General features: G+C 46.0%; 1 protein-coding gene across 5 annotated transcripts in view; it reads left to right on the top strand.

The window, feature by feature from the left end:
- The first annotated feature begins 1,155 nt into the window (after positions 1-1,155).
- Positions 1,156-14,764, top strand: part of SFMBT1 (Scm like with four mbt domains 1) — a 102,966-nt gene continuing 89,357 nt past the window's right edge. For 4 of the 5 annotated variants that reach the window (XM_070390762.1, XM_070390760.1, XM_070390759.1 and 1 more), the window contains exon 1: positions 1,814-1,902. The gene's annotated coding sequence lies outside the window, so the exon portion shown is untranslated. Of the gene's footprint in view, positions 1,239-1,813; positions 1,903-14,764 lie in introns of those variants that run through there. The other variant, XM_070390758.1, reaches the window with a different exon arrangement.

Genomic DNA, 14,764 nt, shown 5'->3' with positions numbered 1-14,764 from the left:
GTTCCTGGGAGGTGGCAGAATGAGTGGGGGCAGTTCTTTGGGAAAGTCCTTTGGCACTGAGGAGCAAGACCACTCGGCCCTTTCTTAGCCTTTCACTTGGATATTTGGCTGCCAGGAACTTGTCCCAAGTGCAGAACTAAAGCATCTATTAGCAAACAATTGCGAAGAACCCAAATATACCGTATTAGGAGACTGAGTGAATGGACGGGGATACCTGCACACTTTAAAAATGAATCAAAAGAAAAACGTGAGAGTAGCGAAGAATAGAGAATGTGTAGTTGCAACAATGTAAACGCCTACTGGGATGGGATGTTTTGTAAGTGAAAGTTGCATTCTGTAGTAGTATTATGGATACGTTATTTTTTTTGCATTTTCTTTCTCTCTGGTTGTCATGTTTTCTTTTCAGTAGTGGTAAAGTAAAATAAAATATCTGGACTTTGAGCAAGTTTGTCAAGTGGGGTAATATTTCCCAGCGCAGAGGAGAGGTCAGTGGGAAGTGGCCTGAACCCGCGCCTGGCACCCAAGACCTCTTTTATGCGGTGGGCGCCTCCTCCTTCCTGAAAGGCAAAAGCCACCAGCACCCTTTCGGAGACTTCTCTTCCCTCCACCCAGGGCTCAGGAGTCCGGACATTCCTGGATCCGGCGGCGCTGGTGCTCACTTCTGGAGGGAACTTTCCAGAGCAGGTGGGGATGGGGATGTCCGACCGGCACCTGCTCTCGCTGGGTAAGGGGCAAGCTCGGGGAACAACCACCCGTGGGCACCTCCGGTTTCGGGGCCGGTATGCAGCCACTTTGGAGCTTCTGTCCCGACCCGGGTCCTCGGCTCTCCTGCCCGAATTCGGCAGCCGTCTCGTGCCCCCTCGCTGAGGCCCCGAACGGCCGGAAAACTCGGATTTACAGGGCCCCTCCTGCGGAAGCCCGGAGACGGCGGGCGCGCCAAGGACCCGGGTGCGCCCAGGGCCCGAGTCTGACTTAGCAGACGGGGGCACTTGAGTGCCCTTTCAGGTCTCAAAGGACGCGCCAGGACGCAGACGGGGGCCGAGCGGGCGGACGCAGCCCTCTCCAGCGGCGACACGCGCTCATCTGGGATCCGGCCGCCGCTCCGTCCGTTCCCTTGCTAATGCCATCTTGCCGGAGGCGGTCACGTGCGGACGACAGCGGTGAGCTTCGCCCCGGCCCAGACGCCAGGACTGACTCGGGGACGCCAGTGGGTTTTCGGGGCTCCGTCCACAATCGAGGTGAGGCGCGGGGGACCCTCCCTCGGGGGTTGGAGCAGGGACAGGGTGGGCGCTGGATCCCTAAGGGCGCGTCTCCCCGTCGGGTCCCGTCGGCGCAGGGCCGCAGCGCTGTCGGGTCCCGGAGGCGCCGCTGCGAGCCCTGCGCCACGGCCTCGGGGGTGTCCGCGGCAAGTTGTGGGCTGGTGACACGAGGGGCGGGGTTGGCTGGCGGCGCTGGACCCCCAGCACCACAGTCCCAGACGCCTCGCATCCCGCGCGGCCCCAGCTGGGCGAAACCACTCGCGGGCGGGTTCGGGAACGATGGGTTGGGGGGCGCCACGCGCGCGGCGCGAGGGGCGCGGGCTGCCGGGAGGAGCGCGGGTGGGGGGGGGGGGGGCGCGGGCGCATGCGCCCTGCACCCGTGCCATATTGGAATGAGTCGGAGCGCGGAGCGCCGCCGCCGCCGCCTCCGCCGGAGCGCGGTGGAGGGGGGCGGGGAGAGCTGCCGGCCGCCCCGCTCCGCCGAGCCCAGCAGGAAGGAGGGCGCGAGCGGGCGAGCGCGGGCGGTGTGAGCGGAAAAAGCGCCCGTGCTGGGGAACGGAAAGAAGGAAAGAAAGAAAGAAAACGAGCGCGAGAGGGGTAAAAGGGAGCGATCGAGGAGCGCGCGCGCGAAAACTCCCGGCAGGTAAAAAAGCGGGGCTGCCGGCTGGGCCTTCCCGCGCGGCGGCCTGAAGGGGCTGCAGCGGCGCGGGGTGGGGAACCGCGCGGCGCCCCCTCGACGCGGCGGCGCAACTTTGCCAGCGAAACCGCCGGCAGGCAGAGGCCGGCGGGCGCGCGGGCCGGGGCGCCAACGGGCGGCGGCAGCACGTTGGGGGCGGGGGCGGTCGGGGGGAGCGCGGCGCCCGCGCGCGGCCTCGCGCGCCCCCGCCGCCCCGCGCGCCGGCCGGCCGGGCTGCAGGAGCGCGCCTGGGCGCCTCGCCGCGGCGGGGAGAGGGGGGGAGCGGCGGCGGCGGATGGCAGCTCCGCGCGGGCAGTTAGGCGCGCGGCAGCCCCCGGGACGTGAAAGGAAAGTGGCTGAGCGGCGGCACCGGCGGGCGCCCAAGTTCCCGGCGCGCTGGGCCCGGCGCGCGCCCCTCCCCGCGGGTCCCGCTCTCCCGCCCGCCGAGCCCCCGCGGACCCGCCCCCCGGGCTCGCTCCGAGGCCGGGGCGCGAACCCGCAGCGGAGGCCGGGGGCGCGCTGGTCCGAACTTCGGAGGGCGAGGTGGCCTCGGCGCGCTGGCGGAGCGTCTGCAGAGGCCGCCGCAACCGGTTGCTTCGGGCCGGCGAGGTGGATGAGCCGGGCCTCCCCGGGCCGCGCGCAGCGGGCTGTGGGCTCGCCGGGGCCCGGGCCCCGACCGGCCACTCGGGAGTCCGTGACCGTTTCGATTTCTGTTCTTGAAGTCTCGCTTTGGAGACTGAAAAGGAGGCTGTGGAGAGGCGATCAGTGCCCCGAGAAGCTAGGCCTGCTCTGTGGGGAGCAGAAACGCCTTCTGAGAACAGAAATAAATTCCCGCGGAAAGGATGGAGGTTATGTTAAGTTTTTCGCAAGATGTCAGCTGTTCGCTGGGGTCTAAAACTAAGCGTAAAGCACAGGTCTTGTAAGGTGCTGGGAGTGGGCAGGGCCGTCCTGCCAGAGACGGCAGGGTTTTTGTGTTCAGTGGGGTGATCCCCCGGGGTCGACACTGACAGCTGTGCTTGTGAACCGCCCAAGCCATGTTTCTTGAGCCCTACATACCAGCGATGAAGTTTGAGAACCAAGTAACCATCAACGAGATTTGAAAGGAAATAAGGTGGACTTTGTCAGTCCCTGCATTGTCTTGTTGAGCTGCATGTGAAAGGTGTCATACTTTGCATCGGAAGTAAAGTGCCTGAAAATGTAGTTGTGTATTTACCAGCTGCCTTGGGAGGAGGAAGATGAGTGCGCCTTTGTGTGTGTACTTTGGGGCCTGCTGGCCCCGTGTTTTGAGAGGGCTGTGAAATCCTCTAGGCGACAGGTACATTCAGTTCAGATTTGTTTACAGTGTCAGAAAAGTAACGGCCTGGTGGAAACGGGAGTGGCCCCGAATCAGGAAACAGTTCTGTTACTATCGTTGCCATTGACTGGCTGCCTTATCTTGGGTAGTCTCTTACCCTTTATAGATATGGGTTTCCTTATTTGCAAAATTAGAGGATGGGTAGATTATATTTCTGTGTGCTTTCAGTTCTAAAACTCAGCTAAAATGAAAGATGAAAAAATCAGTCTGTATTTTGAAAGGTTCTACATAAAAGTGTTCACACACAGTATGCATCTTTATTAAAATACATTTGGAAAAACATCTGGGCAGCTATATCTAGGGTGATTTTATGTCATTGTTTGAACAAAGACACCTAAAAATGTATTTCAGTCTGTTTTTTAAATTATCTAAATTTTTAAATTGAGGTCTAATTTACAATTAGATTGTTAAGAGTACAGCCTGGCTGGTGATGCTCAGTGGTTGAGCGTCGATCCATGAACCAAGAGGTCGATCCATGAACCAAGAGGTCGATCCATGAACCAAGAGGTCGATCCATGAACCAAGAGGTCGCTGGTCCCATTCCTGGGGCTTTAGGCTGGGTCCCCAACAGGGGGCGTGCAGGAGGCAGCCAATCCCATCGATGTTTCTCTATTCTCCCTTCTCTCTCTCTCAAAAAAACAAGACAAAACCCAATAAAAACATTAAAAAAAAGAGTCCAGTTCACTTACTTTTTACATATGATAACCATACTCAGATCAAGGTGTAAACATTTTCAGCCTCCCAAAGTGCTCCCTTTACACTTCCCCCCATTCAGTAAACCCTTCCTGCGTCTCCAAGGCAACCACCCTGACTTCTATCTCCACTGATGAGTTTTGCTTCAAAACAGGACCCTTTTGAGAGTGAAAGGGGGTGATATTAATAATTAAGCTGAAGGACAACAGGTGGTAAACCTGGAGTTTGGTCATTTCACCATGACTAAATGCTTTTGTTACAATTCTTACAGTTTTTACTATCTAAACTATAAATTCTGCCCTTGGAGTCTTCTTAGTTAGAAAGTCACTTTTTAGCTGAAGCAGTACTTTCCAGGTTTGGATCTGTGGCTCTTGGGAGTCCTTGTGGTCACAGGCCCAGTGTTAATCTGTTACTTCCCATTTTTGGAATACAGGTATGTTTGCAGACAGTAGGTCTGAATCATGAACTTTCTCAGCAAGTCAGAGTTCTAGGGTCAGTAGATGAATCAGTTCCTTAAAGCCAGGAATTTGCCGAGACAATTAAATGAAAATTGATTTTTTAAAAGTTCAGTGAATTAAAGAATGTAGGTATAAAGCTTTTAACAACATTTTAAGTGACAGCAATTTGATTTATACATGCAGGATATTTATTAACACTTTAAAAACGAAAGGTAACAAAATTATGTCAGGTGTGATTTTTTATTTTTTTGAATTTCAGCATGATAAAGATACCTTTTTGTATTAGGCTTCTAGGAAGGTGGGTGTTTTATATTCTCCACTGAAGCAAATACTTCAACGATTTTCTTATCCTTCCCCCAAAGGCCTTTTAAAATACTCTTGTGCCCTGTTTCTACTGCTAAAAGGATCGGAGGTTATGAGTGTGCTTTTCACTGTGAGGACACCTATGTAATGGCAAGCTGGGAACAGTGCAGGCCTCTGGTAGGGATGTATGGGGCATAGTCCACAGAGGTCAAAGATTCTCTTTGGTGAAATAAGTGTTTTCCTGGGACTAAGCTAGCCAATTGGCTAACGACTAAGCTGGCTTTGGTCACTCTACCCCAAGATTCATACCTTCCTTAGCCAAGAGAGTATTTGATTATTGAGTTATTGATCCACCTTTGTGTGTGTGCCTCTTTTTAGATTTCTTAACTTTCGTATTGTTAGATATTGAAATCTTACTAATATTTTAAGACTGCAACTAAAAAGATGTGCAATGAGAAACACATATAAAAGCAAATTTTTTTCATAGGGAATATAGTCATTAATATTGTAATAACTGTGTGGTAGCAGGTGGGTACTGGAAATATGGAGGGAACACATTGTAAAGTATATGGTCATTTAACCATTATTCTGTACACCTGAAATTAATGCAAAATAATATTGAATGTAAACTCTAATTGAAAAATAAAATTTCAAGTATTTAAAAAAATAATTTCTCTTTTGATATTTGTTTCCTTGTAAACTCTGGACATAGATCCAAATACTCTTTAAATACACTTTGCCTATCCATAATCTTCTTGCTTCTGAAGAGTACTTTTGCTTTCACAGTGGTCACTAGGCTGGGCTTAGCTATGGATGGTGGTGTTGAAGCAGTTTGACTCCAAAGTCTATAGAAAAGGTGAACTGTCTAAGCTTCATTGGCTTTTTAAAAAATATATATTTTTATTGATTTCAGAGAGGGGGAGAGAGAGAGAGAGAGAGAGAGAGAGAGAGAAACATCAATGATGAGAGAGAATCATCGATTGGCTGCCTCCTGCATGCCACCCGCCAGGGATCGAGCCTGCAACCTGGCACATGCCCTGGCCAGGAACCTAACTGTTACCTCTTGATTCACAGGTTGACGCTCAACCATTGAGCCACGCCGGCTGGGTTTTATTGGCCTTTTAATGATGACTTCATGTTATGTTCATGTTAAATAAATGATTACAATTCAGAAAAGCAGAAGACCATTATATAGACAGGCAATTTGAATGCTAAATGTTTTTATGTTAAAAATGTTCTCTTATAATTTCCTGAAACTCTCTGGAATTATTTGGCAGTTAGCCAATATTTCAAAATAAGAGAGAATAAAAGAACATTTAATCAGCAAATGTACCTCTTTGTTATGGCAGGAATTTTTCTTCCAGTAAACAGCATTTGTTATCTAATTGTGATGTTTTATAATTGAAGAAATATATTTCTCATTAGACATAGTTGTTAAATTGGATGAAAGTCTCTGGGGATTTTGGTTACTGGGGAGATTTGAACCATTAGACTTGGGGGAGTGGGATTTTGATATGACTATACGCTTCTTTTAAGTGGTACTAGCCTCATTGGAAAACGATTTAAAATAGAAAGGATATGGTCAGGTTGTTGCAAGTTCATTTTTAAACTTTACAAGAGTGGGAGAGAGGATAAGAACAAAGACAAATTATTAATAGAAAAATGATGACTTCACTGCAGACATTTTAAGAAGTTTGGTTGTAAACCTTTACCTATAACTCAGAGGCACCTGAAGGTGTGTATATAATTATTTCCTAGTTTCATTTATTTAAGAAGATTTTTGTAACCTTATTCACCTCTTTAGATGATCACTCAAGGACATAATTGAAAGACAAAAAATGTAGTCTATCTATTGTGCTAAATGATATGAAGTCCTTCTTGAACTTTGTGGTTTGATAGTTGAGTAACTTAAAAACCAAGCCCTTGGCTGTGCAGGGAGAGACTAAGGTGGCATTTCTGACACAGTATATAGTGCTGCATATAGGTTCCTTTTGAAGCTTTTGCTAGAGAAAGCTTAATGACTAGACCAATTTGGGGCAGATGGGGCAGTTGAGAGTAGCTGCTTGGTCTTGATCTGGGAACGTTGGTTCTGGTCTGAGATGACATATGGGGAGAGTCTCAGATGAGATGGTTTGTTGTCACTTGCAAGTGCAGGACAGTCACGTATTTGGAATGACAGCATGAGATGGGCTGAAAAATTTAGGAGTTACTAAAACATCTCAAGAGTTTTTCCTGATGAAATTAAAATAAAGTGTTAATCGTAGTCAACAATATTGTGATAAGTTTACACAATGACAGATAATGAATAGAATTGGTGGGGTGATCACATTGTAAGGTACAAACATGTTGAATCACTATATTGTACACCTGAAGCTAATATAACCAGTATGAGATTGTATACCAACTATATTTAAATAACAATAAATTTTTTAAAAAGAAAAAATAAATTGTTAATCAACAATACTTTGATTTGAATTCCAAATTATATATATATTTTTACCCTAAATAGTTTTTTTTAAAAAGTGTTTGAGATGGCTGCTATGCTGAATAGTAAGGCCACTGGTTTTTCATTTCTTTTTGCTACCGGGACTAGGATTCTTCTCTCTCAGTTTCTGCTAGTTTTCTATCTGATGGATCAGTTTCTATAAAACATTAGCTTTCCACATTAAAAATAGTATATGTTAATTTGGAATCATAAGAAGCCAGTTGGCTCATTTTTACTTATGCCATTATAAAATAACCTCGGAGTGATTAGGTAATGATAACACAGATACATTTAACATATTACACCTGTCTAGAACATAGTAGATAATGAGGAAGTAAATTTTCATTATTTAAAATTAAAAAAAAATTTTAGTTATGGTAAAATATACATTACACAAAATTTACCATTATAAATTGTACAATTCAGTGGCATTAGTACATTCACAACGTTATGCAGTGATCACCCCTATTTATGTGCAGAACTTTTTCATGTTCCCAAACTGAAATTCGTACCCATGATAATGACTCCCCATTCCCGTTTCCCCCAGCCCTTGGCAACCACTGTTCTACTTTTTGACTATGAGTTGGACGACTATGGCTACGTCATATAAGTGGAGTCATACGGTATCTGTGTTTTTGTGAGTGGCTTATTTCATTTAGCGTAATGTCCTCACTGGTCATCCATATTACAGCACGTGTGTCAGACTTTCCTTTGGAGGAAATACATTTTTAAAAAGATTTCCATAGCTGGTAAAATAAAGATCACAGAACCATGTGCACTATTTCACCTCCCTTGGGAGAGCTTTGTAGGTGTCCAGCAAAGCTCTGAGGACCAGGTACCCTTTTCCTCAGGTGTGGTTCCGACACAGTTATTGGAATGAAAGAGAGAGATGGAAGCAGAATATGACATGTGGAAACAGGGAGAGCATAAAAGCAAAGGTTGCCAACGGCCCAGGATCTCATCTGGACAGGGACAGAGAGCCTTGTGGTCTTAGCTTACCATCTTACTGTGCTATGTTGGCCTGAGTCAAAGCATTCTGTCCAGAACTGCTCACCAAAACAGTCTGTGTGTTCAGAGTTGTAAATAAGCCTTCAGCTATCTGAGAGACAAGATTATTCAATGACTCATCCCCAGCTGTCTGGTTAGTAGAGGTTTTGCCATATTTCACTCTCATTTCTGTATTAATGAAAGCTAGTGAGTATTTAAAGAGGCTCAACTGCCTATATAATAATGATAACATATAATTAATGCTTTATATTTTAGATTTATTATATTACTTTAACTGTATTTGTGAAATACAGGTGTCCAAGTCATAGGTGGAGAGAAAGCAGGTTGACAAAATTAAGGATTATGAGTTGAGCATTCACTATGAGAATGGCTAAAGAGGTATAAGTTTTTTCTTTTATTATTGTTTTCTTCCTTTATTTCTAACGAGAGGCCCAGTGCACGAAATTGGTGCACGGGAGAGGGGGTGTTCCTCAGCCCAGCCTGCACCCTCTCCAATCCAGGACCTCTTGGGGGATGTCTGACAGCCAGTTTAGGCCTGATCCCTGCCAGCCTGATCGCCCCCTAACTGCCCTCCCTTGCCGGCCTGATCGCACCCTAACTGCTCCCCCCTGTCGGCCTGATCGATCCCTAACTGCTCCCTCCTGTTGGCCTGATTGCTCCCTAACTGCTCTCCCCTGCCCACCTGATCGCCCCTAACTGCCTCTGCCTCGGCCCCTGCCACTATGGCTTTGTCCGGAAGATGCCTGGTCTAATTAGCATATTACCCTTTTATTAGTATAGATATCTACATTAGCATAGTAAACATAGGGTGAGTGTCCTGAATACTGTATGTTACCAGGGGGAAGGCAGACACCTTAGAGCACCTCTTGATCACCGCCCCCCACTACTGTCTTGACGGGTACTTTTGACTATCTTGAAACCCTTGCAGAAGTGACAGTATCTTGAAGCCTGATTGTGTGTGTGTGATAAATTCTGCTTAGTTCTTAAGAAAATCAGAGTGATTAGTAGTTTCCCAGAGTTAGTCAGGCTTTTCTGAAAGTATGTTAGGCAAGATATTATCTCTAGGGTACTAGTGAGTACCTTTTTTACACCGTTCTGTCCTTATTGTGTATCATTACACTCCTGAATTGACAGTTGATATTTTGAAAAATCTAGTTTATATACCAGAGGCAGTTTGTTAATTTGTAAAATATTAATTGGAGTTTCTAAGTAGATTGTTAAAAGAGACATCCTTTTTTCTTTTTTAAAAAGAAATTAATAGGTAGTGTTCTTTCCAGTAATATGGTTTCCTTTTGGTTAGTTTTAATTTTTATTATTGTGCAAAATGGGCAGAAATAGGTGTCTAGTAGCTAAAGCTAGAAATTTGGAAAACTTTGGGTGTTTTATTGTTATAGTCACTTATGATACCTGAACCTCTTGACCTCTTACTGTAGTTAATATTTATTATTTTTGTTTTGTTTCTCTACAAGTAACACTGTATGCAAATTGGGAAATAGACTTAGATCTGCCCCTAGACTTAACTGCATCTGGTTTTCCTTAAGGGCACATAGTGGCTCCTGGGTGACCTGAGAGAAGTTCTAAATGGCTCTGTTGCCAGACCCCCATTGCCAGCGGTGGCTGTGACAAGGGAAACAGAGGTTGGCTCCTCTGGCCTCCCTTTTTTGAGTGGGTCTCCCTCCTCTGCAGTGAGTGCTTGAGGAGGGCTCAGCCAGACCCGGGACCTTAAGGCACAACAGGGTTTCTGAAGACATGCTCCCCTCTCAACCCCCCCACCCTTGACCTTTGCCCTGATTTTGGCTTCCTATTTTTTTTTTGGTTGTTGTTATTAATCCTCACCCCAGGGTATTTTTCTGTTGATTTTTGGGAAGAGTGGAAGAGAGAGGGAAAGACGGAGAGAAACATTGATGTGAGAGAAACACATGGACTGGTTGCCTCCTGCAAGAGCCCTGACCAGGGCCCCGGCCCGGGGTAGAGCCTGTAACCAAGGTATGTGCCCATGATCAGAATTGAATCTGGGACCTTGTGGTCCACAGGCCGATGCTCTATCTACTGAGCCGAGCTGAGTAGGGCTTGGCTTCCTATTAACTTTAGCTGAAAGGAGTTCTTTCCAGAGCAGCTCTACCAGTGAAATCTTAGGTTCTGAGGCTGTATTTTTCACCAGCCTTGTGGCGGGGCTTCTGTACTCTCCCTGTCCCATCTTTGACCTCCTTGTCACCTCCTTTTTCTCTCAGAGTTTCAGCCCCTTCAGGCCTGGACCCGTTGTCTAAAATTTCATTTGCTTCCTGGCCAATGCCCTGTACTCGGGCCCTCTTGCCTTTCTGAGGCCTCTGCTCTGTAGAATACCACCCCCAACCAGTCCAGTCTGTGTCCTCTCTGCTCCCGGATACAGAATACCCCCGAGTCAGGGACTCCTCCTGAAGTGGCCCTCAGTAGCCACACAGTCCAGTCTCGAGGCAGAGCCTTTCCTTTTTGCTTTCTGTGACCTTTTCAAACCTTCCCTTGCTTCTCTCTTTACATCTCTCGGTGGATTCATCCCCAGTTAGACTTCACGAGCTCTGCTGCTCTCCTACACCTTTCTGCTGAGCCTCAGGTGCCTGTCCCCGCTGTGTGGACCTCTCCAATGTGGATGCCCCACTGGCCCACCCAGAATCCCTCATGCTACCCTAACGCTGCTGCTCTTGTCTCCCTGGGTCTCCTTCTTTACGTTCCTCCTCAGTGATGGTGTTTGTTTTGTCCCCTTGGCGGCTTTCCTGTGGAACTTGGAATCTTATTCTTAAATTACCAATCTCTGACTGAAGAACGTGCAGTTCTGACTCCTTGGCTTTCAAATATACTTAAAGCTATGGAACTCTCTGTTCAAATGCAATCTTTCTAGGAAGCCCAAAATAAATAGAGCTGGAGCTCTGGTGGGAGGGGTCTGAAGGACGCGTTTGCCAGGTAGGCCGCCTTGGCTACAGCCCTCCCCTGGAGCGCTGCAAATTGGAGCTCCTTGGAGTTGCTGTCCGTAGTGCCCTGAGGGCACGCTGCGTGTTTGAAAACTGGTATCCATTCTGCACCCCACCCATTTCCCATTGGTTTTCTTTGGAAATTTTTATTTTTAGTGTGACTGATAAACATAAAATCAGTGCCAGTGATGAATCTTGCCAAGGAAAAAGAAAAACCACTTTGGAAAATGAAACTAGGTATTTAAAAGAGCCAGCTCTGCTCTGGTCGGGTGCTCAGTTGCTTGGAGTGTTGTCTTGTACACCAAAAGGTTGCGGGTTTGATTCCTAGTCAGGACATATACCTGGGTTGCAGGTTCGATCCCTGGTCAGGGCACATAAGGGAGGCAACTGATCAATGCCTCTCTCTCTCTCTCTCTCTCTCTCTCTCTCTCTCTTTCTCTCTCTTTCTCTCTCCCTCCTCCCCACCCCACCTTCTCTCATATCATAACAACAAAAAAAGAGTCAGCTCTATTAAATGCTTCAAAAGTGCTCAGGGTTCCCTTTTTTACATGTCTCTGCTGACTCTCTTTAACGCTGCATTCCTATAACATAAACACTCAATTACAGATGACAAAAGCTGTAAAATGTTACAGAATTCCTGTTAACTTGTATATATCACTAAAAGTGAAAATATTTTTATTCTTAAAGCGGGTCCTAAAAAAAGAGATGGAAATGGAATTAAGAATTTTTAGAAACTTAAGTTCTATTTGGGTTATCTGCTCCTGTATCTAGTGAGCTACAATATGAACATTTAAGGTAAACTTAGTTTGGTTTTATTGTTTTTGTTTTGTTCATTTACCAGCATCTCAGGTTTGTTCAACATCCTATATAATAAAAAGGTAATATGCAAATTAACCCTCACGCCCTCACAAGATGGCTACCTACAACCAGGCTGGCAGGGGGGTTAGTGAGGGACAACCAAACGACTGAACAAGCAGGCTGCGTGGGGCGACCAGGCTGGCGGGGTGGCCGTGAGAGGCATCTAGGCCAGCAGGGGAGTTAGTGAGGGACGACCAAACAACTGAACAGCAGGCTGCATGGGGCAACCAAGCCAGCAGGGGGGTTAGTAAGGGATGACCAAACAACTGAACAGCAGGCTGCGTAGGGCGACCAGGCCGGCAGGGGGCATTGTTGAGGGTAACCAGGCCGGCTGGGGGGCAGTTGGGGGCAATCAGGCTAGCAGGGGGGGCAGTAAGGGGTGACCAGGCTGGCAGGGGAGGGCAGTTGGGGGTGACCAGGCCGGCAGGGGGGCAGTTGGCCCAATTCCCAGGATCAGGCCTAAACCAGCAGTCGGATATCCCCTGAGGGGTCCTGGATTGAAGAGGGTGCAGGCTGGGCTTAGGGGAACACCCCCCCACCAACCCCCCATCCGTGCACGAATCTCATGCACTGGGCCTCTAGTAATTAGAATAAAATCCAAACTCCTTATGTGGCCTATACATGCCCTTTGTGATTTGTTCTCTGCCGCTCACTTTTCTTCCTGCTTTCCCAACCACTTTTTCTTTTCTGTCCCTCCAAGTACACTCCTCCTTCCTTTCATCATAGAAGGTTCAGCTCAACCATGAAGCCTTCCCTACACATCCTCACCTCCACTCCTCAGGAGCTTTTTCTCATTACTGTTTGGTTTTCTTCATGGCACTTATCACTATATGAAATTATCTTACTTTTATTTCATTTTAATATTTTAATTTTCAAATTTTAAATTATTACAAAATGTTTTGAAGCTACACTGTAGAGAATATTAAAACCTATTCCAAGGATTTTTTCCCTTATTATTCCTTGTGGGAAAACTAGACAGTACACTAATGCATTGTTCCTGTGTTTACTATTGTAAAGTCTGTGAAGGCAGGAACCGGATCTGTCTTTTAATCAGCAAGACATCCCTGGTACTGAAGACAGTGTATGGCAAATACATGATAAATGGAGGTATGAAGAAACAAGCAACTTGTAAAATGATCTGAGAAATATTTTTTTTCTAACTCCAGAGATTTTTCTGTAATGTTATAGTTTAGTTCTGAATGTTCAGAAATTTTTTTTTTTAATATATTTTTATTGATTTTTTACAGAGAGGAAGGGAGAGAGATAGAGAGTTAGAAACATCGATCAGCTGCCTCCTGCACACCTCCCACTGGGGATGTGCCCGCAACCCAGGTACATGCCCCTGACCGGAATCGAACCTGGGACCTTTCAGTCCTCAGGCCGATGCTCTATCCACTGAGCCAAACCGGTTCCGGCTCAGAAATTTTTTTTATGAGAAATCAGTATTTTGCCGCATGGAATGTCTATTTTGATTGTTTTAGGTTAGCAAAATGTCTTTCCTCAACTTCATTTTTAAAAAATCATATTAATTTATAACATCACTTTTTCCAAGAGAACTGCCCACCTTTAGATCTTTGACAAATGCATTTCTATTTGTAAAAATCAAATCGAAGGGCATAGTCATTTGTTTTACTTTTCATGGAAGTAGTTACAAAGAGACAATGAGCAGTCTGGTTCTAGGTGGGCTTGGGGTGGGGCAACTGCACTTCCTTTGCCCTGGTGTGACTGAAGAGAGCCTATTACGTGTAGGTGCGTGAGCCCCAGGTTTAGCTTCAGAATCAAATGCAGTGAATTCACTGTTATTGAACCAGTGCTCTTACCATGGTGGGAGCACTGGTGATGGCTGTACCTGGATGAGGACCTGGGGGTCCCTGAGACTAGGGCAGGTGTCTACAGAGGTGGAAGAGGGTTGGATTGGCTTAGGCCTTGCCTACAATCTCCACCCCCTACTCTGGGCCAGTCCTGCTTGGAAATGGAAAAGTTTTCTAAAAATTGAAGCTGTTGGGGGAAAAACCCTCTAGTTTTTACTGAACTGATTTTTGGCTGGGAAGAGCTTAGGAAATTTGGACTCTTTGGTAATTCTAAAGTTCTTTGTTAATTTAAAATAAAAAATATGTAAAACTTTATTCAAAATATGATTAGCATATAATATTAACATGTGATATGTAATTCATTGGACTTTAGTTGAGGATTTAATATATTCAAATCTTTTAAATGTTGATTACAACAGAGCAAACATTTAAGGGATTTTTGCATCTTGGTTTGAGAGCAAGTATAACTTTTCTTTTAGCATTATGGCAAGAAATTGAAGTTACTGTTTTTGAAAAAGGGTAAAACAGACCTCTCTGTATTCCATCCATCCACCCACCCATGTTTTACTGAATTTTAATTTTGCCACAAAGAATTTAGAGATAGTTAAGAAAGATGAGTTTGCTTTTAATAGGCATCACTTTTTCTACCATAATCCACAGACTTAACCATTGTACACCATAAGTGTCTATAGATGCAAGTGGCGGACCTTATTTTAATTAAATTCAAAATATCATGGCAGTTAACTGGTTAAGTACTCTTTAATTTTCTTAAAAACAGGGATACATGTACATAGTAAAATACTTCTTGAATAGTGAATGAGAGTGTACCCCTTATTGAGACTGTCAGTCCCACAGTCTCTTCTGTAGGCCATTGCTATTCCTAGTTTCTTTTGTATTTTCCCAGAAAAACTCTA

The sequence above is a fragment of the Myotis yumanensis genome, unplaced genomic scaffold (assembly GCF_028538775.1).
Source record: "Myotis yumanensis isolate MYYU_CA2020_CCGP unplaced genomic scaffold, mMyoYum1.0.hap1 SCAF_14, whole genome shotgun sequence".
In the NCBI taxonomy this organism is placed as follows: Eukaryota; Metazoa; Chordata; class Mammalia; order Chiroptera; family Vespertilionidae; genus Myotis; species Myotis yumanensis.
Note: the sequence above shows the minus strand (reverse complement) of the source record. Positions and strands in the feature narration are given on the sequence as shown.